Source organism: Amblyomma mixtum, chromosome 9 (genome assembly GCF_055824585.1).
Source record: "Amblyomma mixtum isolate Tamu chromosome 9, ASM5582458v1, whole genome shotgun sequence".
Taxonomy (NCBI): Eukaryota; Metazoa; Arthropoda; class Arachnida; order Ixodida; family Ixodidae; genus Amblyomma; species Amblyomma mixtum.
This window is the reverse complement of record NC_143020.1, coordinates 110142360-110167355: the sequence shown is the minus strand read 5'-3', so window position 1 is coordinate 110167355 and position 24996 is coordinate 110142360. Positions and strand designations below refer to the sequence as shown.

The window sequence follows — 24996 nt, the reverse complement described above, 5'->3', positions numbered from 1 at the left end:
CGCCATTTCATTCCTTTGCTATTTTATTTCACTGAAATCAATCAGCGATAAGTTGCGCGTGGCGTCACTTTGTAAATATTCAAAGTACCGCTTCTAAAACAAAACTGGTTCCACTCTTTATTTTCGTCAACTGTATAAGTAACAGCAGTGTATTTCTATAAGGAATAGCTCAACAGCTATTACTCCAGGTCAGCAAGTTGTAAATTTGCTAGACACTTAACAGGTATAACTAATTGTTTGATGTCGAAAGCTGAAACAAAATATTTTTATGAGGGGTAAGAATTGAGGTGCAGGAGCGCTAGTTGATTCCTTTTTCTTTTACTTCAGTGAAATCAGTCGGCGACGAGCAGCGCATGGCGTCACTTAGTAAAAATTCAAAGTACCGCTTTGAAATCGAAACTAGTCCAGCTCTTTATTTAATCACTTTCTACAAGTAATAGCCGACTAGCTGAATGCCGCGAAGATACCTCGCGAGAAGTAAAAAAAATAAATAAAAATCTGCGTCGGGCAGCATCTAGCAGCACGTCGACAAGACCATATCACTGAAGTCTCCGTCGCGCTGACGGTGCATCTTATTTCTGTAGGGTTTTCTCAGAAACGCAGAGAGAGACCAACTTTCCAGAGATATCATTTTACACATATCGCACTCTCGCAAGCATGCAAGCAAACAAAAAAAAGTCCGCATTTGAAGTGTTGTATACGCTTATAACGGCCCTTCTTAATTTCTTCTTATTTCCTTAACGAGTGTTTTGAATCAATGTCGTGGATTTGACGTTCACCCCTTGTGCCCTACTCGAGGCCTAAACCAGGTTTATATCGCGTAGAATACGCGCTGAAAAGTAATCCTGAAAAGCAATCTGCTCTGCTTTTGCCGTCGGGCCACGACCAGTCTTTTAAAAGCGAGTTGCCAACTGGTAGACCTTGTAAGTTAGCACCATTGGCTTTTGTCATACCCAGGGACGTGGTTTGCAAAATTATTCCTGGCCAAGACACAGGCCAACACTCGCAAAGCCTACCATAAATTTTTATGTCCAGTTCGGTCAAGTTTCGGGGTTGAATAGTTTAAATTTAACGAAACTTTTCTGCTCGACACACCTTTTCAGGTCGACAGCGGAGGAATATCAGAACCCCAGGTGGTCGATGTTTCCGGAGTCCTTCACTACGGCGTCCTTCATAGCCTGAGTAGCTTCGGGACGTTAAATCCCAATAAGCCAAGCCAGTTAAACAGTGTATGCTTTCCTACGAACAGCTCTTTCACGAAACCAGAAAATTATGCTCGGCTCAGCAAATCGGCGTTTGACTTCCGTCAATGTTTGTCAGGAATACTGGTCTCCATCGCAGCTGCAAAAATCAGCGCCCGAATACTGCTGACACCGAAATCTCGCGCGGCCATGAGATAGCTCGGATAAATGTTTTCTTGCGTGCACATGTTCATTCACTTGACTGAAACTCTGTCGAGCAGAGCAGGTTGTTTAGCAGGACATATAAACAAGCGACGGTAAGGCGGAGGATGAGACCGTATTGGAACCATGCATCTTCGCCGGGCCTTCTTTACCACACTGAGAGAAAAAAAATAAACAACACATACACCAAGCAAACCTCTTGTCTTTCAAAGTCAACGTGTGTACTGTGGATGTGTAAAGAGTGTTCCGTGTGCTGCCGCTTGTGTGTAGAGAAAAGCGGCGAAAAAAAATAAACTGTCGAGCGCTTTCTTTGGCTAGAGACGTTTCTAGAGCGAAAGCGCACTGCCTTGAAATCAGTCTTTCGAAGTTGGTATATAAATATATATATATATACATACATAGCGTACTCTATACATACATATATATATTATACTGCTATTACTATGTGTAATTTGCTTGACGTCTTACCGAGTGTTTCACCTTGTAACGGGCACCTGTTAACCTTGAAATGCTATATAGACACCACAACCTGTACAGCCCACAGACATAAAATACTGCCTCTGAGTTTCAATATTTTTGTCCTCGAAAATGATGAATAAGTGATTATTTAGGGACACTGTACGAATATTTATCGTCAGTAGTGTGTACGGTACATTTTACCTCAGTATTTGTTGTCAGCACTACAAGCATTTTTACGGTCACGTTACTTCCACAAAATCGCCTCTCGGGCGAATCTTTAGACGGTACTGTACAAATGTTCCGCTAACCCAACTTGCCACCAAGTTTAAAATATACGAAGTATTAACATCGTGCGAGTTTTAACAGATCGATATATGGAATACAAGATATCTGGATTGCTATAAAACAAAAAGTACCTGCTACATAAGGCTCTAGCAAGTACTTTCACGCTCTGTGAATTATTCGCTTCCCGGATGCCATGTAATGTTACTTCATCTCAGGATCTCACAAAAATGGTATCCGCTTTTGACGATGTACCAAGATCAGTGTAAACATCCACGTGAGTACATTTCAGCTGTTCTTCAGAGTAACATTGTTTCCAGTCCCCATTCTTAAAACGCGAAAAGGGCCTTTTTTTTCTTCCTATGAAAAAGACAACCATATCCGTATTAGTCGCATACACCTCAATGTGTTTTTTTTTCCACTAACCCCTCCTCTGATCAAAACTCTTCCGTTTGTGTCTATGATGACGCACAAACCGTAGAAAGAGACACCTCAATGGTTTTTTTTTTTTTTATGCACAATGTCTGGTCCTTGTCCGCGAGAGCACGCGCCGTGACCAATCACCGAATAAATGCGTTCGTATTTCTAAACGAAACCTATGTCTGTCTTTTCTTTGGGTGACGCAGCATGACAGCGGACGTGTCATTTCCACTCTGCATATTCCTAGGGTGCTGCTGCTGAAGGTAGAAGCGAGCAAGCCAGATTGGCTTTTGAGGCTCCTCAATAAACTTCTCCTTCCCAACACGCCACTTTAGTTTCTTCAAAAACTGCACAAACAAAACCTGTTCTCGCCGCCGCGGTGGCTCAGTGGTTGTGGTGCTGGGCTGCTGACCCGAAAGACGCGGGTTCGATCCCGGCAGCGGCGGTCGAATTTCGATAGAGGAGAAATTCTAGAGGCCCGTGTACTGTGCGATGTCAGTGCACGTTAAAGAACCCCAGGTGGTCGAAATTTCCGGAGCCCTCCACTACGGCGTCTCTCATAGCCTTAGTCGCTTTGGGACGTTAAACCCCGTAAACCAAACCAAAACCTGTTCTATTATTGAGATAGCAGTCTATAATTTTCCCTGGGAAGCGGATTGTTTGCTGGCAACAAATGAACCTACACACATCCAGCGCCAGCAATGCGATCGCTCTTCACAGCTCCCTTGCAGCTCTTCCTAAAGGTGGACTCACACGACAGACCACTAGCCTATGGACCAGGCGTCATGCGACATCCCACTTCCAACTCCGTAAGGTCTGCGCCAGGCTCATACTGGCGCATACTGAGTTGTTTGTCCCAAGACACGCAAAGGCCTGCAGATTCGTATCGGGTCATCGCTTCTGTGCAAACAAAGACACGATTATCGGTGGCAACCAAGCCGTGGATAGTTTGTGATTGTGGCGTTCTACAACTGAGCAGAATGGTCATGGGTTCCACCCCGGTGGCGGCGGTCGTATTTCAATGCAGGCGAAATGTAGAAATGTCCGGTCGCTTGTCCTCAGATTACGTTCCACTAGAATACCTTCAGCAAGCCGAAACTGGTACGGAGGCACTAGCTACTTCCATAAAAAAAAACGTTATTAACCTGAAGATATAACATAAAGTAGACTGGCGCACCGTACAGAAACAGCAACGAGCTGCATACGAGTGCGTCATGAACTAAAACGCCGCAAACTTCAAAAAAGACACAGAAAGGAAACACAAGACACTGGCTCTGCGAGTAATTCGGATGCGGCCTAGTCCTTTTCAGAGCTAACTCCAGAATTTATTGCTTTGATTAGCGTCAATGCTGATCGGCCACAGCGACGAGCCTTACAGTGAAGAACAGCGGAACAAGGGCAAAACGCTAGTAAATCATCGTAAGTTCTTTTCTTGTATGTGTCACTCTACTTTATGAGCACCACATATACATTTATGTGACAAGATGCCCCCCAACCCATCCTTGATCTACCTGGGCTTTTTTCATGAATAACCTTTTTAGGCCTAACACAAAAATCGGAAATGTTGGAGGTTTAATTCTCTGCACTTGCTTCTTGGCATTCAAGAGGCAAAGGCCGCGAAGATAAAACGCCTCGACTCCGAGATCCGTTCTATCGGCTCCGTGCTCATCCGCACGCCAACGGAAACGCTATACGGGTCTGAGCATTTGACACCGCAAGCGCCCCAAACAGCTTGACGTCCACATCAGAAAACGTGTGGCGACCAGGACGTCGGGCTAGTTGTGCGTTACAGATACGAGTTCTCGCTCCCTCCCCCACGTGTCTGCGCACTTAACTCTTAAGTCGTCGCTATCGTCCCCTCATCGCGAAGCGGCCTTGAGCGATGCCCTGCCGCCGCAAGTGCGTGAGAGCGTGATCCTTCCAGCGAGGCGCGAGCACTTGCGGCTCGTTAATCACGCTTGCGGTCAGCACTGGCGAGATCACTTTCTAAATTAACGAACGCCCTCAAGGACGGAACAGGCGCGCGCGGATCGCCTTGGTGCTGGTATGTGGGACAACTGTCTGGGGCATCTGGCGGAAGCTCGTTTGGGTCCGGAGGGCTGGCGGTGATAGCAGGATCACGCTTCTAGAAGCGCCATCTATTGAGCGGAAACAAAAGTAGGGCTCGAAGAACGAAGATCGCGCTCCTCCTCTGTGCGATGCAGTGGTTCTTAGCGTAAAAAAAAAATATATCCCACCTTTTCTAGCAGCCAGCGCAGTGAAGAACCGAGAGCCGCATAGCTGCATCGTAATTGCAGGGATATAACCCGCACACGAAATCTACGCGGATCATCTTACTACAGACGCCACGTTCTCTGCAACATTCAATACTTGGACTCGATAATCCTTAGTCCGAGGCCCACCAGATTACGACGGATTTGCCTGAGTCACAGCTCACACCCGCCACCATCTAGTGGTGTTTACGTAGTATATAGCAGTAAGTGGCTGAAAAAAAAAAAGAATAGAACAGTTTGCGGACATGTCGATTGCCATCAACTGGACCGCAATCACTGCCACGTGCGGACGCGTTCAAATAGAAAAGGAAGTGTAGGCACAACGGAAATGATATGGTGAAAGAATGTCGCAGAAACTAGGCTACGGCTTATCGTTTATGGTTTATTTGTATTTAACGTTCCAAAGCAACTCAGGCTATGAGGGACGCCGTAGTGAAGGGCTTCGGAAATTTGGTTGGTTTGGTTTATGGGGTTTAACGTCCCAAAGCGACTAAGGCTATGAGAGACGCCGTAGTGGAGGGCTCCGGAAATTTCGACCACCTGGGGTTCTTTAACGTGCACTGACATCGCACAGTACACGGGCCTCTAGAATTTCTCCTCCAAAGAAATTCCAGCCGCCGCGGCCGGGATCGAACCCGCGTCTTTTGGGTCAGCAGCCGAGCACCATAGCCACTGAGCCACCGCGGCGGCTAGGCTACGGCTTAGTGATAAGATTCGGTGACAGCCTTCACTGGTCCCAAATGTGACGCGGAGGTGGCGGCTTCTTAGCTCTGACTCTTTCCATACTCTCACTGCTGCACGGCCACCCTTGCCCGAACCTCGTCCGAAATGCTCTGTGTGGTGTGTGTGTGTGTGTGTGTGTGTGTGTGTGTGTGTGTGTGTGTGTGTGTGTGTGTGTGTGTGTGTGTGTGTGTGTGTGTGTGCGTGCGTGCGTGTGTGCGTGTGTGTGTGTGTGCGCGCGTGCGCGCGTGCGTGCGCGTGCGTGCGTGCGTGCGTGTGTGTGCGTGTGTGTGTGTGTGTGTATGTGTGTACGTGCGTGCGTGCGTGCGTGCGTGCGTACGCACGCGCGCGTTCGTGTGTGTGTGCGTGTGAAAATAAATTGCACACTATGAGGAACGTCGCAGCGAAAGGCTCATGGTTAATTAAGGACACCTGGTATTCTTTACGATGCTGACATTGCACAACACCCGGGCGTCTTTCTCGTTTCGCCTCCATCGAAGCACGGCCGCCGCAGCCGGTAAATCCGATTCCTGTGGCTTAGTCGCGGAGTGTCCTGTGCCACAGCATCAAGTGTGGGCGTGTGAGTGTGAGTTTTCTTGGCGTGAAAAGACACCCGCTGCAGGCGCAGCGAAGTGGCGACGACGACAGGCTCGTCCGCTCAGGACCATGTTAGCGTAAGTCTGTGCATGTTTGCTAGTGCTTGTCCGTAAGCGACTGTACGAAGGAAGAAAATGAAGGTCCGCAGGCCTGTCGACTGGCCCCGAAACGGCCACGTCTTGCCCTCGTGCGGATACAAGAGAGCTGAAAGAATCAAGAGGAGAAAAGAGGTAGAAGAGACGCACACCGCAGCCATCCGCGCCGAAGCGAATACCACCTTGTTTTTCATGTGCACTGAAATTGACATCGCACGGTTTCAAGCACCGACCCAGCAACCGTAACTGATCCAGCATCCTTGGGCTATGCAGCCAAACTCAAGAACCCCTGAGCTACTGTGGCGAGGGGAGATGAGCAGAAGATTAAATTTTAAGAGGAAAGCCTTTAATGGCTCATACTGTCGTGACCAAGACGTGTTAGAAAATTTGTCCGTGTTTCAGATTGGTGAATGGTCCTGACGTCACTGCGCGTGAATTTTTGACGGGTGTCAGCCGAAATATGTGAGACAGTTACTGTGCAATTTCCTTTCCTCAAATACAATTTTCGACTGGTGTCCACCGAGATATGTGCGACAGTTACTGTCCTTTCCTGAAATGCAATTTTCATTTTCTTCATTACGGCCCCTCTTTCTTCTTTCACTCCACTTCCTCCCTTCCTGTACGGTGCAGTTCAGGTCCAGCCACTGTAGTTCAGGTGTCCACTGAGATGACAGAGAATTACAGCGCCATTTCCTTTCCTCGAAAAGCGTTTCGTTCAAAGGGCAACGCATCGCGCCGAACGGGTGATGGCGTTCCGTGGACTCTCTGGCAGCGCTACAACACGCTGTCGCGTTCTACTCCTAAAGGCTCCGCATTCTCCGCTCAAGTGGCAAAACCGAAAACAACCAGGCCAAACACACGATAGTTTGGGTGCCGTCACATACCGACATTGTGGGAAATCAGGAGGCGGGTAGGATAGCTCTAGGGTACGCAACAAACCGAGCATCCAACATTCCCGACCCCTCTGAGGAACCCGAGCCGGTAGCCCAAAGCTATACAGACATTCTTTACTACTACAGAGGGATCAGACGAAAATACCCGCCCCCACACAAACAACTCAATAGAGAAGACGCCCTAGCATGGCGACTGTTACAAACGGGAACATTCCCGTGCCTGAACATCCCCAGTAAAATCTACCCAACACAGTACAAGAGCGAGTGCCCGCGGTGTGGAGACAAACCAACATTATACCATACCACATGGGCTTGCCAGAAAATAGACAAGCTACCCATAATTGAAAACCCGAGTGCGGAACAGCGGGAGAGGATGCTATCCAGCGAAATCCTGAAAGTCCAACAAGGACTAGTAAGGCGTGCACTCAAGGCAGCTACCCTCAGCGGAGCCCTGGACTAGGGGAACCGACCCTGATGATAAGATGGAAGACTCCATCTGAAGCCGCAATAAAAAAATATTGTAAAATAGAGCAAATAAACGTCTTCCACCACCACCACCTAAAGGCAAAGATTAAGCGTAATTAATTGACAGTTAATAATGCACCAACAAAATGTGAATTGAACAATCGCGTAGCAGAATGCAGCACTCAGGCTTTCACCTTTCACCACTTTAGCCGCTAAAGTTCCTCGTAATTTTACAGAGGCGCCTTAAGATTGTTTACGTGCTGTGAAGGGTAAGCATTGACTGCTTTTTAATCCACCCAATATTCACTGTAATCCACCATTTGCACCCAATCGTACGTAATATACTATTAATCCACCGCAATGCGCCAAAGTTCATCCATAATTTACCATAATTCACTTTAATCCACCTTACTAAACTCATTCCAACGTAATCTACACTTAATCCACCACAATCCTCGTCATCCAACGTAATCCACCATAGTGCAACTTGAGCCAACGTAATGTACTCTTAATCCACGTAGTGCAAATTATTCATCCCAACAGCAACTTAATTCAACGTAATCCACTCTTGATCCAACTTGATTAGTACAACTTCTGCACGACTTAAATCCACCAAGAACCGATGACATCAGCGGCGCAATGCACAACCTCCCACTTTTTTTGCTGCCCAGAAGAGCACACGCAGTAGCAGCAAGTTAGCATGGAATTCGCGCGTAAACTCTATGGTTCCTGCTATTATACGTACAGTTATTACCATGTTGCCTTGTTGTGTTCGACTATGGGCGTAACTTTATTAAATTAAATCTTCCATTTCGACTTTCCTACCACAGCAGTTTTTCTAGATTAGCTAGAAATTTTTCACGACAGTATGGGAAAACACTGCCCACTAATCGGCCCTTTACTCCTACCTTCCCTTAAGGTGCGGCTCGGGTGACCGCCGCTATGAAAGACAATTACTCCGCTATTTCCTTTCCTAAAAAAAAAAATTCATTTTCCCTTTCGTTGTGGCTGGTTTTGCCTGTACACAGTTGAGTGGTTATAGCGTTCGGCTCCTGAGCACTCGGCTACTTAGCCGGAGTAGCCTGGCCCGAACCAACTCCGACCATAGACGCAGCTATTCTTTTAAAGTCATTTTGTTAATGTGATCGTATTTAGGCTGTCTTACAAAAACAACCGGGTTGCTCAGTAACGAAATTCCCTGATTGGACGAGAAGGTTGTGAGGTCATCAGCACCACCAAATTTGAAAGTCTGAGGACTAAAATGCTCGATTAATTGGATTATCATATGGAATTATACAAACAAGATCAACATTTCCACCATAATCAAGTCACTAATCCTTTCAATCCACTTTAATGAACACACTATTCTCGACTCATCCGCATGAATCTACTCAATATACTGACTAATTCATATTAACCTATCCCCTAATTCCCTCTAATTAACAATTCCCAATAAACCGACCAACATTTCTGCCTTAACCCCCTCACTAATCCTCCTAATCCACCCTAATCAACACTCTATTCCCTACTTATCCACATTAATTTTCCCATTATCCATCCACTAATTCCCACTAATTTAACTGAATTCATTATCTTAAGCCAGCCTACTTCCAAAGTCTGGGGGTCCTTTGAAATATCTGGGAATGAGCCAACTTCCCAAAGCTATCGCACTTTCTTCATAAATATAGTAAGAAGGCCCCAAGGGTTTATTTTACTTTTCTTCAGCCCACATCACAGAGCCTGAAATTTGTTGCAACTTTTGGCACGCATTAAAGTTCTCATGCACTATCAGCGTCAAATAAAGCTCGAACAAGGCACACGAAACAAGGAACACAAACGGAGACTTTGATTGAGTGCGACTGAAAACTACCTCACTAGATATTTTCACTAGTCACTGTCAACCAGTCACACTGAGTTTAGTAGCGCTGACGCTTTTTGGGCGACGTGACGTTTTTGTGTCGTGGAGCCATTCGGTGTTTTCGCATTTGTAAGTTTGAATTTAGCTGTTGGCTTGTAGAAGGTTTCACAACCGCAGTTCAATCGTCATTTGACATTCAGTGATTGTCCAAATCGGCGGGTTTTGATCGAATAGTAGTCGTGCACGCCTTTAAAAATCCGTTTTTCCTCCCTTTAATTTATTTAATGCAGGAGTAAGCAAGAACAAAATGGTAGATATCAACCTTTCCCAGATGCTGTAATCATCTGGCTATTAACATGTTAAAGGGACACTAAGGATAAATTAAAGCTGTGTTGTATCGACAGGTATTACCATTTTAACGACAGAGACGCTAGTTTCACTGAAACGAAAGGTTTCATAAACTATAATAGGCCGCAAATTTTTGTACAGGTGTCGCCACCACCGGCCGATTTCGCAAGTAAAGTGCGCTTTGTCAACTCAGTTTTAGTGCGCGGATCCAACAGGCTAGGCGCTACACCTGCCATTCACTCCGAAACGGTGATCCCGGAGTCCTGTCCCGTGTAGACACCACTAGTTGCAATAGAGTGGCGGGTCAATTCATGAATCCAGTTCCGTCAGCAGTGATTTGCTACCAGACAAACGTTGAAGCAGAAATAAACAGCCATGAAATTCATCTTTACTAAGAATAAGAATTAAATGACGCTATCTTGAATGCCTCTTTAATTCACTTGAAGACGAAAGGACCCCAAATTTAGTCCGAGAAAAAAAAAACAATTTTATGGGAAGCGAGTAAAAATTAATGATATTCAAATGTATGCAAACACAGTGCAACACAGCAGCGCTACAACCAGCGCACCCCAGTACGCCAGACGGCGACGCTGCTTGTCTGTACCTGTCCTCGTACTAGGAACACAACGGTCCCCGAAACTATACACATCGCTCACACCGGCGCCGGCAAATGTGTCAGAAAAGAATAAAGGGGCTGGAAAGGGCAAAGACAATGGAAAACAAGCCCCTCGAGAACAAAGGAACCGAGCTAAGGACCAGCCGCGCAGAATCCGTGGCAGGCTCCTCAATGCAGGCGTCGCCACGTTCATCATCTCGACGACAAGTGCCATGTTGGTTTTTCATTCCACTTTTCAACGGCTCCTCGCTCGAGCGGAACGCAGCTGGGGACAGGACGAAAGCTGCGGCCCTGAGCGCAGTCAGGGTCCACCCTCTCCTCTTCCCCACTATCTCTTTTCGAGTCTTTAATATTCTTCACCACGTCCCCGGAGGACTTCTCGGCTTCTTTTTTTGGCTTGCTCTTCAGGACAGTTCTTCGCTTTGTGGTACACACATACACGCGTAGGCAATGAGCGTGGCTTGGCTTGCTCACGAATGGAGGGAGATGTCTTAAAGCGCCCGCGCGCTCCGGCATATGCTCCCACCACCACATTCTACAGCAGCGCCGCCCCCGGCCGCCTTTCTTTTCCTGGGGCACGCAAACATCAAAAGCGAGCAGAAAGAGGGTTCGCTCGCTGCATCTCACATTCTCACTCTCTCTGCCTCTCCCTTTCTGCACCCTTCCTATCAGTCGCACCCTCACCTATCTTTCTTTCTCTTTCGGAGACTTTCAGCCTCTCCCAACTGTCCTCCTTTCCACTTCGTCGTTGGCGCGAAGCCGCGCGCGCTGCGTACGCCAAGGCCCACCAACCCTGGCACCCAGCGACCAGAGCCGGAGAAAGATTCTGCGCTGTCTTGTGTTTTGGTTTGCTTGTTCGCGAGGGAGGTGAGATTTCCCGCCAGCAGCGGTCGGCCCCGTGCTACGTACCGCCCCGGTAAGTGAGCCAGTCGAGTCACGCCTTATCTGCCTCGCTGTACCGCTGCGAGCAGCGAGAGGGGGTTGGGGCCTTTCGGTTCGAACCCTGCACTTGTTGGTGTTGTCAGTTTCGGTTCACTCTTCTGGTGATTCAGTTTCGGTTAGCGGTCGCCTGGAACCTGACGCGATGAACCTTGGAGCGAATTTCGCTTTTCTGTGTAGTACTTGGCGAGTGTGCGAGGGAAAACACACGAGAGAAACAGGCGGGACAACAGTAGAACAATTGTTTTGTCTTTGTTCCATCCGATGTATACTCTTAATGAACAATCACCGACTTGCCCCGCGTCGATTGGTGCTTTGATTCCGATAAACTTCTCGCTTTGCACTCGCATTAAAAAATATTCCTTCATCAGATGAACGGTGCAGTATGTCATCACGTAAAACCCTCGCCTCCGAAACTAAAGTTACACAGGTGGGCCTCTGATACCCAAGGGTCATGTGATTCAGGGAGCGGTTGCTCCCGAGAATGTGTCATTTCTGGTCCTGTTGTCCACATGTAGTCATGCTCTTTGTTCTTATGTTGTCGTTGGGTTCAATTAATATATAGGTTATGTTGCTCGCATGTGATCATGTTTTGTGCAGTTATGTTGTCATGAGGGGAGGGTGTGATTAGGATGCAGTAGAGCAGGTTTTTTTTTACTTCTTAGCACCTTGAGAGGTGCACAAACGTACTAGAAGTTACTTTTTCTTAGCAAGTTTATTTCTTTTCTACATATTCCTCAGACCGATGATGCTTCAACAACCGAAATGAACCGTAAACGCATGAAATGAAACACCAATGCGTTTTGTCTGTTTCTTGACACTCGTGTAATGCTCGGGTGCGCACCCGTTTGCTTGGCGTGCGCCATTACATATGAGCTAGCACGTTCGTGTCGAAACGGTACCCACGCCATTTGTTCACATAGGTGAGCCCGGAAACGGGAAAGAGCATGTATTTTCGCGAGGTGCTCGTTGGCTAAACCGCATTCCGGCTGTTAAAGAGGCAGACGTTACCCTCAGAGATTCAAGAAACTTTTATTTTCCATGCCTCCGAGTTTCGACGTACTATCGCCCTCAGTATGACTTGCAACCGCAAGTAGCGTGGCCGGAGCGCTCCCAAGAAGCATGGTGGAGCCGACAAGCGAAGCGCTTGAAAACGAAAGGGAAAGAATTTTGCTGTTCCACCACTCAGCCTTATCCCCTGTGGTCTTGGCAGTGTCATGGCGTTATCGCATCGCCGGTGCTTGCGTGACAAATGCGAGGCGCATGTCACAGTTGGTTTTGTTTCATTCCTTTTGCTTTCACCTGTCATGCCCGATAAGGCCGCGGCCCAAATCGCTCTTCAATCGCAGTATGACTGGAGCGGTTTCGACGGTTTGAGCCGCGGTGTTGGAGGAACAGTGCACATTGCTGTTGCAAATATGGCTCGAGCAGATTTCGTTGAGCAGACGACACGGGGGATGCGCCTGGCTGCTGGAACAGCAGGTTCCTTTCCACTTATCTTTCAGGCGCGCCGCTTGTCGGCCCCATCAAGCTTCCGAAACCGCTGCGGCCACACACTCGCGGGTTGCAGGTCATATTGAGCGCGATAGTACCTTCGCATGCGTGTCTTACACACTCGCCATGGGAAAGGGTGAATTTTCTTGGCTTCTATCTGATTTTCTTTGCCAGTAAAAACTCACTTCAAACTTAGCTCTCGTCTTAAAATGTCATACCAACGCGCCAAAGCATATTTAATTTGTCTACAGGTACAAAAAATGTTGCTTTTCACGCCAGTCACTCAGCGAGTGACTCAGTTAGTCAATCAATTTATTCATTCATGACGCACAAAAAGAGGGGTCACAAAATGAGGACAAAATGTATTTAGCCTGTATATATACAGGCTAAATGCAGGCTTCATACTGTGCAGTTTGAAATGTACAGAAAGAAACTAGCAATTCTGATTCAGAACCTGGCAAAAACACACAGAAATCTGTGCAAGCTTATCTGACCCATATCGATTACAGTTTTCTGCATACAAACTACAACATTTCATGAGCTCTAACTAATCATTTATTTTGGAAATTAATACACTTTATACTGCATCCGCTTGTGATTTGCCCGGCCACTGAATATTTCTTACCAGAAGATCTAGGCCCAGAGATATTTTAAAAGCGCGTCCAAGAAGTCTTGCTTTATTTATAACATAAAAATGAAACTGCCATTACGACCTTGTCCTTTGTTTACGAAATACGTTCTCCTGTTATCTTGTTTGTTTGACACATCAACCTATTTGAAGTTATTGTTTTTTTTGTGTGAAAGTTGAGAATTATTTGCTATATGTGTATTCTTAAACTCAAGTATGTACAGAGGGCAAAACGCATGTCTTGAACAAGCGAACTGTCTTTTCCGCACCTCCCACGGCCGCTGCGACCAAGAAGTCCAAAGATAACAACGAAATCCTATAAGTTTAACTGCACATGCTTACATCCAGACCGTTTTTATCGAAATGTTTTCGATAGATATCGCGTGTTCAGCCCGAACCATGCCCAGAACGTGTTCTAAGCATGCGTTTTGCCCTCGGTACTATATGCCCCTTATGTCTATGCAGTGCTTCAAATATAATTTTTTGTTTTCGTTTTTCGTTTAGATTTTCCTTTATTCCTGTAATCTTCACAATTAATTACAGTACTAGCGTGTACGATACAGTGTTTTAGTGTATAATTTTTTTTTTATTGACCAGGAAGAGCAGGCCATATATTGAAATGGGAAGCCCGCATTAGCTTGCTGTTCCTTGGTTTACGCTATGTAAATCAGAACAAACCAGAATTTTAAAACGATGGTGATGATTTAGCTACGACCTGGGCATCTTCGCACTACAGCTTAGAAACGCCCACGCCGCGGCTCAAAGCTGAAGACACACGTAGCGAAGCAAAAAGACGCACAACCTTCGTCGTTGTCGGCTATCTTTTCTTCGCTCACGTAAGCCCAGTTTAGCTGTATCACTTACGCCGAGAGTAAAGCACTCCTGAAAGATACGGCTTCACAGACGCCCCCGTGTGTACTGACCTTGGCTGCAATTGACGCGAACCTCTTGATCCTGATACCGGCCTTCCGTTGCGTGCCATAAGAGGCGCACGCACAGACCAAGTCGCAGCACGGTACAAGATGACGCTAGGGCTTACCGCTGAGTTTCGCATGAGTTTCTCGCGGTGCGCAAAAGTCGGTAGGACAAGAAACGCAAAGAATTTCGAAACAATAGTAAATTCACAACAATAGAAACAGTCACAGAAGCGTTAGAACACGGTAAACGCCTGTAATACTGTGAAAATACAGTTTTAAGGCGGAAGCCTTTAATGGCTCATACTGTCGCCCATCCGTTAACAAAGCGTGTCTCACGCGTTTAACTCGGAAACTGAAAAAGATAGAAGAAAACCAATGCTTGCTTCAGATAGAGGAAGAAAAAATGAACCAAGAAGCCAAGTTTCATGACTGTAGAGTAATTAGTTGGTTAACTATAGGCAAAAATGTAGAAATTGCGCCGAAATAGCGCGGACGTCTATATAGCCACGCAAACGGTGTGACGTCACTTCCACCGGAAGTCGTCACGCCATAGTGAAAATTGTCACAGAATGGTCGGAAAAACGTCGGATTTGTGTTAAATTAGATGGAAAAATCTGTAATTAATCGTAACAAACACTTAAGATCCCCGAAAGATGTAGAATTTGTGTATCGATATAACCACGGGAATGATGTGACGTCACATCCACCGGAAGTCGCCACGGCATAGCGTCCTCGGCTTTCGCCTCTCAACACTTTATTTGCCAAAGTGTCCTCGCAATATTTTAGCGTAGCCGGCCAGCCGTACGGCAAATACGGTAACGATTTGCCGATGCTACTATAGCCGGGCACATCTGCTGTACGGTATCGGTTGCCTTAGCTACCGTGTTTATCCTGCAGTGCGGCTAAAACTCTATTGTGCTCTTATTTCGCCATGAACACGCGCAACTTTTGAGGCTTGCTTCGCCTTAGGAAGTGCATGTTTTCAGAAAGGACACTCTCTGCGTTGAAACCTTCTGTTTCCCTAAATACTTTCATTTTACTACAGAAACAACTCGGCCCTCTCATCATCCATTGGCATCGATACCACTCTTCTGAAATTTCTCTACGGGAAGCGGTGTCGGCCCCACTGTCGTAGTACATCGCAACCGAAAACTATCGCACTTACCTGATGGCCGGAAGTACACTGTAAGCAGAAAGGAGTAAGAATGAAGTAACCTCTCCTCTAGCAATCTCCCTTTAAAAAAAGGGCGTCAGGTAGAGGAGGGTTTATACCTTTTTACTCTCATACAGGAGCATTTGTGTTTAGAGTAGCGCGGCCCCGATGCTCACAAGCCACAAAATAGACGTGTGGGTAGTGAAGTAGACACTCTTTAGAGGGCGCCACGTTAGGTCACGTGGTTCAGGTGGGAACAGGAGTAGCTGCCTCCATACGAGCAGTTCTTGTCGTGCTGCACCACTGTTTCTGGAGTTTAGTCTAGCAATGAACGAAGCATTTCTTCTTTCGTGTTTGCAGCGTCATCCGCTTTATCCAGAATCCTAACCCCTTAATAACTCGTGACTGTCAGCCACATAAAGGCGCGTCATCGCATAGCAAATCCCCAGTGTCATCGGTCACATGAGTGATGAGTAATGATGCGTTCGCATTAATGGCCTTTTGACCCTTTATTGTTTCGTGGTTTATGAGGTTTTGCGGCCCAAAGCAGCTCAGACTATATAAGAGACGCCTTGGTGAAGGGCTCCGAATAATTTCGATCGCTTGGATTCTTTAACGTGCACTGATATCGCACAGCACAGAGGCTCCATCTTTCGGCCCCATAGAAATGCGCCCATTGTGGCCGGAATCGAAGCCGCGTATTTCGGGTCAGCATCCGAGCATCATAACCACTGAGCCAGCGCGGTGGCTCTCTTGTGACTCGCCAATTTTCCTCACCCATGTAACCCATTAATGGGTCAATGAGTGTGACCCATTAAATGCAAATGGGACGCATTTCTAATTAGCACCCTTTAGAACAAGACCGTGATTGCCAATCAAATGACGCTGAACTTAACGTGAACTTCAGTAGAGTTAGTTCTTGGGCTAGTTGGCATTCTCGATTTAAACTCATAATTTTTCAGCGCAACGGCACACGGCCAAAGAAAAGAAGCAAGAAGAGAAGAAAGGTGTTCTTGTGTTCGCCCTTCTTCTCTTCCTGCTTCTTTGGCCGCGTGCCGTTGCGCTGAAAAACTATGAGCTTAACGTGAACAATTCTTGAAATTTAGTGCTTAAGCTTTACTTAACCCGGTCCCAAAGAAGAATCTTGTGTGAAGCCCCGGAGTAACTCGGGTAAGCTCGGGTTAGTTCGGAGGAGCGTCGTGCAAGATGCAGCCAATGGGAGGAGGACGTCACGCCAGCTGCAGCAGAGTGGAGAGAGGGTGTGAAGATGAAGAGCGAGAGGCGCAGTTGCGTGCTCATGCAGATACCATAAAGAATAGGCGAAGAATGAACGCATCTTTTCGCACGTCTACTCTGTTTAACTACGTGTGAACCCTACCATAAAACCCTGCCACTTATTTTATGCACCACGCTAAATTCAGGACAGAAGAGAATAAGGAGACGCGACTGATGCTTCAATCAGACAGCGCTTGGAACTGGATGTCGGCGTTGCTTCCTTCTTGGAAGTGCAGCCGGGAGGCATAGAACAACACTTTTGTTACGGCCCGTGATTGAGTCGGCCTGCCGCTCTTCCTCCTTTCCTTAACGCTCCTCCTTCGCGTAGCCTTCGCGCTGCCGACAGCGACTAGCCTTGTCTTATGTCGGCTGCAGTACCTTTCTCTGCCCACTCACCAGTCGTATGAGGATGATAGATGCGCTCTACTCACTCATCAATCAGTGTACTAATGATAACCTGTCCAATCAACACGCCATAAGTGGACGAAGCGCATATTTTCCAGCGATCAATTTTTCCCTGAGCAAACTTTCTCGTCACTGATGATGGTAGCGTCTGTGCGTGGTTCATTTACTTGTTTTTTTTTTATTTGTTTATTTCATCTTCAGAGTATTGGTTCGTGCAATGAAGAGTAGAAAGCCTAAACATTGTTACAGCGAAGTGAAGGTGGAACATTATAGTTACTATAGTGAACGAAGTTAATAGCATAATACATCGAACCATCACACCAAATACAGCGCCTACATTGACGAAAGTATAAAGCAAGAAATGATCTCCATAAGGAGATTACAGCGAGAACAACGTTGATCAGAGCGTCATAGAATGCGGGATGATTTTCAACAACTTAAGGCCGTTCGCGCTGGTTAGTGACTGTGATAAGTTGGTCCAATCTTTCTGTAACCTTTTGAATAAACTAATTTAAATGTGTGATTGTATTAGATCAGATAAGTGAACTTTCGCAGTATGACCCCAACGGCTGGAGAAGTTCTCAAAATGTGTTAAATAATTGTCAGCCTCTGGTTTCTTAATCATCGGCTTTTTACATTCCTACTAGAATAAGTAAAACATATATAAACGAAAGATCATCTACGTCTATGCGCGCATCGTTATAATATGAAGGCAGGAAAAACGGAAGAAAGGAGATCAGAAATAACAGCAAGAAATAGATGGTAGAGAGAGGGTGTGGTAGATGGTCCTAGGCGATCACAAAATGAACAAGGGAGGGGAAAACCTCAGGTTGCTTGAGCCAACGTTTCAACAAGGGGACTTGTCTTCGTCTGGGCAAAGCGTTCATCATTGGCAGGGATTAAATAGGGCCTTCGCTCCGAGGAGGAAGGCCCCGGGGGTGGGGAAGAAAGTGGTGTGAGAGGGGATGCGTGTCAGGAAGGGGAGGGAAACATGATATTCTACTTTATTGATCAATTACAGCCAAATAAAATACATAGTTTCAGCCCAAAGTAAGAGATGTGATACATTGATCACTCAAAGCAAGAGCAGTTATGTGTGTTGTAAAAAAAAAAAGTGTTCTTTCACTGCTGAATGAAGAAAACAAAATCAGCTTACGTTGCGTTTTACGAATTCAGCCAAGGAAACAGAGTAACTCTTATTTTTCAATTATCAATATTGATAGCCATTATCAATGTCATGCTCGCCAACAGTAATTGGCGACGGAAAGAATCCAGTCGTGATCGTATACCTTATACCTGCGCCGCAGAATATGCCAGGTTTTCAGGGAATCCGATCACCCATTTTTAAAAACTAGGGTCCTGAGGTAAAGCGAAGCTTTTGCGGCACAGTAATACCAGTGTTGGCGGACGCCAGAAAACAGGCGAGTCATTCTATCTAGTCGAGTTGCTAACTAAATTCTAAAAGTTAACTTTTTAACTATGGGCACCTGGTTATAATTAGAGATTTGTAGCCGGTCGTTAGTATTGGTCACAACAGTTTCTATAATTAAATGTAATTATCCTCGCTGCGGTTCGAACAATTTTGGCAACATCGTGCCAAAATGCATGCGCTTTCGAAAAGTATGCCGGCAAAGCAACTCCCACCGTGCACGCAAATAGTCGAAATTGCCAAATTTTGTCGAGGCACAGCGCCAAGGGTAATCGCGTTTTCGAAATTCTAAAAACTGATATAGCTATTCTTAACGACCGGCTACAAATCCCTAATTGCAACCAGGTGCCTATCTGTAATAGTTTTAAAGTTAGCTGTTAGAATTTGGTTCGTGATTTTAAAACTTAACGTGATTCTTCTGTTTTTTGACGTCCGCCAGCAATGGTATTACTATACCCCAAAAACCTTCTCCTTACCTCGAAAACCCTCTTTTTCATGCAGCCATCTCATACCTTAGACATTTCAGGCGAATGGGTTGTGTGGCTGCGCTCAAATAATGTTTTCCCGCACACTATCATCCCTTAAAATTTTTCGGTCCATGTTGCATTCTTTCAACAGTACCTTTTGCTGAGCTAGTTGGTGTGACATTGTGATCAGGAAAGTCAAAACAGCGCTCTTTATCAAATTTAGTGCTGTTTTTACTTTGCTAAACATAATGTTACATTCTTGTTTGCGTTTCCCGCTGCAGGCTTCGTGATTGTGTATTGACTTAATAAGCAATGTACAACAAATAATTTGCTCCAAAGAAATGTTTACTAGCTCATGCGTCCGATTTGTTTGCACTGCTTGCGGTTGTTCTTCGCCTACAGTATCGTCTGCATTTTCCGCATTCCACGTCGTTGTGCATGTGCACGCCAGATGTTATCAAGCGATACAATCATAAAAACATTCCATCGCTCACGCCGCTGGAGTTTAGAATTCGAAACGCGCAAACCTGCTGACCTTTTCACGCCTCTCGACGCACACGACTCCAAGAAGTGTCGAAATCGCGCACTCAAGAAGAATGCCTCAGTTCTCTTAAATTCTGGAAGCATGTGTTTGCCTCAAGTGGGTTTATCGCACGTCCCTCGTGCGAGCCCCACACAGAGCTCTGCATAGGAGCTGCCGCTGTTCTAGTAGGTTACACTCTGCTGTTAACACAAGTCGTTTGGCAGAATGTAACTTCAGTAAGCGCTGTATACCCCGACGTCAGCAGGAAAAGACAACAGCATCCGTGCCGCATTCTTCTCCGAGTGTGCACGGCTTTGCTTATGATGGTCATGATGATGATGATAATTTTTATTGCGCAAGAGCATCTGTGGGCAAAGAACGCCCAGAAAAAAGTAGTTTTCGTCCAGTCAAGGCGGCCTCAAAGACCAATTTGTCAAGCAATGCGCCCCAAGAAACAAAGCATCAGGCCAGGGAAAAGCCGGTGGTGGTGAAAATTTTTAATTGCTGAAATAGAGTTTGGGAGCCACAGAGTGGCCCCGCTACATGGTCGGCGTCCCTAGTCCGGGACACCGCATGACAATGCCCCGTCTCTCGCCCGTTTCACCAGAGCCCTTTGGGACTCAAGCGAGGAGCAGTTGAGGAGGGCAGTCTCCCATGCCCTCTGGAAAAGCCAGCGGCACTGGGGATCGAACCCCAAACCCCTTGCATTCGAGGCGGATGCTAAAACCACCAGGCCATCGGTGCGATGTGCACGCCTTTATTGGCTTATAGAAGGTGTGTTTGACGCAAATAATTAATGAAGTTCGTTCCGAAATCAAGCAACGTCTAACTGAAAATATTTAACAGAGGTTCCTCATCACATACAATTAAATCAAAAAATTTTCTGATGAGCATAGAGTAGCTGCTGATTTCAAACGGCACATATAGCCATTTGCACTAGCCGGACTCTCATTACTCAGCATTATCAAGAAAGCCCGTCTTCAAACGGAAGTGGCACTTTTTCTGATTTTCATGAAATGTTATCAGGAAACTATAAGGTCTGGAAAAACCCGGCAATCCAAAAAACAAGCGGGTTTACACTAACGTCATTTAAATTAGACGGCGTGGTAATTGTTTTCTACGTCCGGGTAAGTCTTTCCGGAGTGTGCCCAAGAAGCCAGTGACGGCCGGACAAGGATCTTTGCAATATGCATTTAGGGCAAACCTAGCTATGAAACTAACACTTTTAATTTGATTGCTTTAAATCAATTCTCCACCAAAACCTCTTATACAAGTAAGCACATAGCAAACAAGCGGAGTTATGACAGCCAAGAGGGCGAATGCGCGAAGACATTTCGGTTGACAGTCGCATACTTATCGCTGAGCTGTCCAAATGAGACTGCTATTACGGCAAATTGCTTTAAATCATTTCTCCACCAAAACCTATTATAAGCACATACCTTGCAGCAAAGATATGACAGCGAACAGGGTCAGTGCACGAATACACATCCGTTGAGAGTAGCAATGATTCATCGCTGAGCTGTCGAAATCTGACTGCTATTACGACACTTCCGGAAGCCAGCCAGCTCGATCCCGTGCGCACGGCGGCGCTAGCTCGAGATAAGTCAGCACTCCGTCTTTGTTTTTTCCGACATCCTCCCACGCTAGCAAGATATTTGTCGCACTGACACAGCTTTCTCCCGCGTCTGCAAGATTCTGAGCAGTTGCTAATGTAGTACGACGTCTCCCGAGGGGATGCTGTTGGCGTACTTTCCCAAGCACCGCTGGTTTGGCCTAATATTTGGAAATGGCTGGTGTCCCCCTGGTCCTTTGTAAGGCCGGCGTTTGCCAATGCAATTCCAATAGCGGGCCGATTAGTTGTGTTGTTTCGTGCCATGCCGTGGTCGAATATTCACTAGGAGCAGCCAGAGTCCACAAGGCGGGACTGTCGTCGTAGCTTCGTTGCTGCGCGACTGGTTAGCGGCAGCCGCTATCGCTGAAACCTCGGAGCAGTTCTTGAAGTTGTTCCAACTGCGACTATTCCCTTGCGTAGGTGTAGAAAGCTGCTAACCATTCCTTCCCGCCCACTGCTAGCCGTACAGGTCTTGTGTAGTCTGATGGGCGCCTAGCGTTTTCTTGGCGTCCCTTGTCGACTCTTTTCGAGTAACCCGCTGCTAAAAAGATTTCTTGCAATTAACGCGGTGCGTATACATTTCTAACCTTTGCAAAACACTAACGCGGTGTAATAAGTAAATACTGAACTTAGCCGGGGTCGCTTGTTCGCTTCAGATCAACAGTACCATGCGATGTGGCCTCGGGGCTTTTCTATAAACTTCTGTCTCGCCAAGGCGTATTTCATTATTCTTGTTCTCTGCTTAGAAAAGGATAATCTATTCAGCTTTACGCGCAAGAGGAATTGTTGTGGACATATTACGGGTATGCTAGCTAATTGTATAAGCAATTTGATTGCACGTTCCAGAATTAAGTGGCGCAAAGTACCAAAATGTCGCGTTTCGCCCGACTCTCCGCTGTGCACTACCGGCAGCATCTAGAGCAAAACGCAACGGGCTCATTCGGAAAGGCTCATGCGCCATGTAGGCAGCGTCGCGTAAATATGCTTTCCAGCGTGGCTTTGTTATCGCCTCTCAGGAAGGCATGCACGCGTAATTAAACTACGATGTACCCTACAATAACGATTTCTTTCAGAATACGGAACAGCCTCACTCAAGGCAGTAGACTGCCCTTCGGAACCGACGACCGACCGGATCTAACACGGCGGGTTCTGTCAATAAAGGTTGTGTTCAATGGGCGAAATAAAACTGCCACGAATTTTTAGCCTCTCCACAGCGTATAAATGATAGCGATATCTACACCACATCCCTCTACCCCTGTAGAAAACCTCAACATACTATAAACACAAATTAGCCAGTGTGGGAGCAAGAAGGGGTTAATCTGTCCCCTAGCCCACACCCTATTAGGGGCACGGTAAGCTGCCCAAGTTTAGGTGTCGATCACTAAATATACGGAATCATTACTCTTGGCAATGAGGGTATCTTCTGACTGCAAATCATAATAGCTGGATCGATCGAGTAAACAATGGAAGGAGGGTTTTAAATGCTGCACCGGAGGTGTTAAGGCAGAAGCCTACGGCGCCAGTAGCTAATTCCCCCCCCCCCCCCCCCCCCCCCCTACCGTGTCGTCTGAAGTCGGGAGGGGTTGACAATGATGACAGCGCGTCGCGCGCTTCGGACGCTGTCCAAGCCCGCGGGGATTGGGGAGAAAGACCGCGAACAGCCTTGTCGGGGCCGCAAGGGGGCCGACGACCGTTTCCCGTTGAAAGGAAGTGGCTGGGGGGGTCAGTAAGGTCGGCGACTTCTGAAATAGCTAAGCAGTGGACTTACTGGCGCCTCTAGAGTCGGGCTCTGGCGAGCACTGGGCTCCACCTACTTGTACCTACAGTGCCATTGCAGCGGGATTGGTTAAAATTGGGCGACAGCGGATTTAATAAAGCTCCGCCCAATTATTGAAGGGTTAAAATCCGCTGCGAACAAAGAACATGGAGGAGCGCGCCGAGTCCCAGTCTCGGCCGCTTTTCTACAGCCCTTTTTCAAACCGCCTTTTACTTTTTAACCGCCTTTTTCGCTAAGTTCTTGAATTTTCGATCCCGTCTTCAATAAATCAGTTTTTTCGGTCAAGGAGTTTGGAGTTGCTGCCCCAACCGGCAACGTGTCGCCGGACGAGCGGACAAAGACGTGAGGCAGCCCAGCATACGATCAGATTAACCGGCCAATCCGACCCTATTTAACTGGAGGTCTTGAGGTTAGCAAACAGAGGAGCATTAAACTTCAATTTAAGTCTTCGTAACTTCCAGAACTTGATTCCGTTGCCAACCGTAAGTATCCCGCATTTTTAGTGGCGGAAATCGACCCAAGGGCAAGGGAACAACGCACTTTCCCTAAAAGGGAGTGAGATAAGAGTAGAGCTTTCTCCCTTTACACTCCCACAAAGTTTAATTCGTGTTTAGAGTGCACCAGGGCAAAAGGTCACAAGTAGCGCCTTCTCTGGTGCTCCCAAGCCGCTTGTTCTTCATGGCAAAAGCCTATACCTGGACGCTGTTGTCTTCGGACAGTAGGTGAACCGGGAGTTTTTTGGCTGCAACAAGGTACTAGTGTTGACAGTGGTATCGGACCAACATTTTCCCCACTTCTAGTTACTGATCATTTCGCTCTCGCCCTACCATAAGCTTGCCATACCGGTTAGCTCAGTTGGTAGCGCGACTGCTCCGGTGAAGCGGTGGTCCCGGGTTCGAACCCCGGACCAGGACTAATTTTCCATTAACTACGAAGTTTCTGAGAAATCCGTATAGCTTTCTTTTGTAGCCGTATGGCTGCGCTTGGGTGGATGCCAGTGAGTAATTACTCCCTTATAACATGGTACTAGTCTACCACAAAAAGGGTCGCTGCAAAGAACACAGCCCGCGCCGGTCATTCACACGAACACAGTCAGCGAACCCAAAGTAACCGGCGCACCATACTCGCCAGGGTTTCGAAACACATCGCGTCTCGGCTTCGCTTCAACGTGACACGCCTATACAGCGGGGTACTGCGTTCTTCCTCGTGACCCGCTATTTTCCTGTCTTCGAAAGACGGCCTTCAGTCATTTCCACTTCCGTTGCGCGGCCCCAAGTCGGCGCAGCAAGTATATAATGAGCGTCGAGAGCGGCTCAAGGAGGTCGCTGCGTCGCGCAAAGGATCCGTTTCACGCGCGGCTGCTCGTAATTGGCTTTACTAGGACTCCCCCGGCGAAGAAGCCCTGTCAGCTGGGCTCCTCTGCAGCTCCCATGGCTCAACCGTGTCCTCCGGATGCTAATTAGAAGTCGCCTCCAACCGTGGGGGGTCAGTCGTCTCTTGTTTGTGTTCTCAAGAAGCACGCGTGTCTGGCAGCAAAGACTTTCTAACGGCATTCCAAATAACGCTTCTCCTGTAGAGCAAGAAGTAGCGTAAAGGTCGAATCTGGTGCGTGACTGTTTTTGTAAAGTAAGCCTCGCGTAGGTGATCCTGTATGCTTAGGTAGCCGCCGCGGTGGATCAGCAGTTATGGCGCTCGGCTGCCGACACGAAAGACGCGGGTTCGATCCCGGCCGCGGCGGTCGAATTTCGGTGGAGGCGAAATTCTAGAGGCCCGTGTACTGTGCGATGTCAGTGCACGTTAAGGAACCCAAGGTGGTAGAAATTTTCGGAGCCCTTAACTACGGTGTCCTTCATTGTCTGAGTAACTGTGGGACGTTAAAATCCCATAAACCTAAACCTATATCCCATAAACCTAAACCTATATCATAAACCTAAACCTATATGCTTGA

The 24996-nt window shown here is 46.9% G+C and overlaps 1 protein-coding gene across 2 annotated transcripts in view; it reads left to right on the top strand.

Moving 5' to 3' along the window:
* Positions 1-11192: 11192 nt before the first annotated feature.
* The window catches only part of LOC149330694 (excitatory amino acid transporter 2-like), a 41360-nt gene continuing 27556 nt past the window's right edge, over positions 11193-24996 (top strand). Inside the window, exon 1 of one of the 2 annotated variants that reach the window (XM_089561335.1) lies at positions 11193-11345. The gene's annotated coding sequence lies outside the window, so the exon portion shown is untranslated. The remainder of the gene's footprint in view (positions 11346-24996) is intronic. The other variant, XM_089561336.1, reaches the window with a different exon arrangement.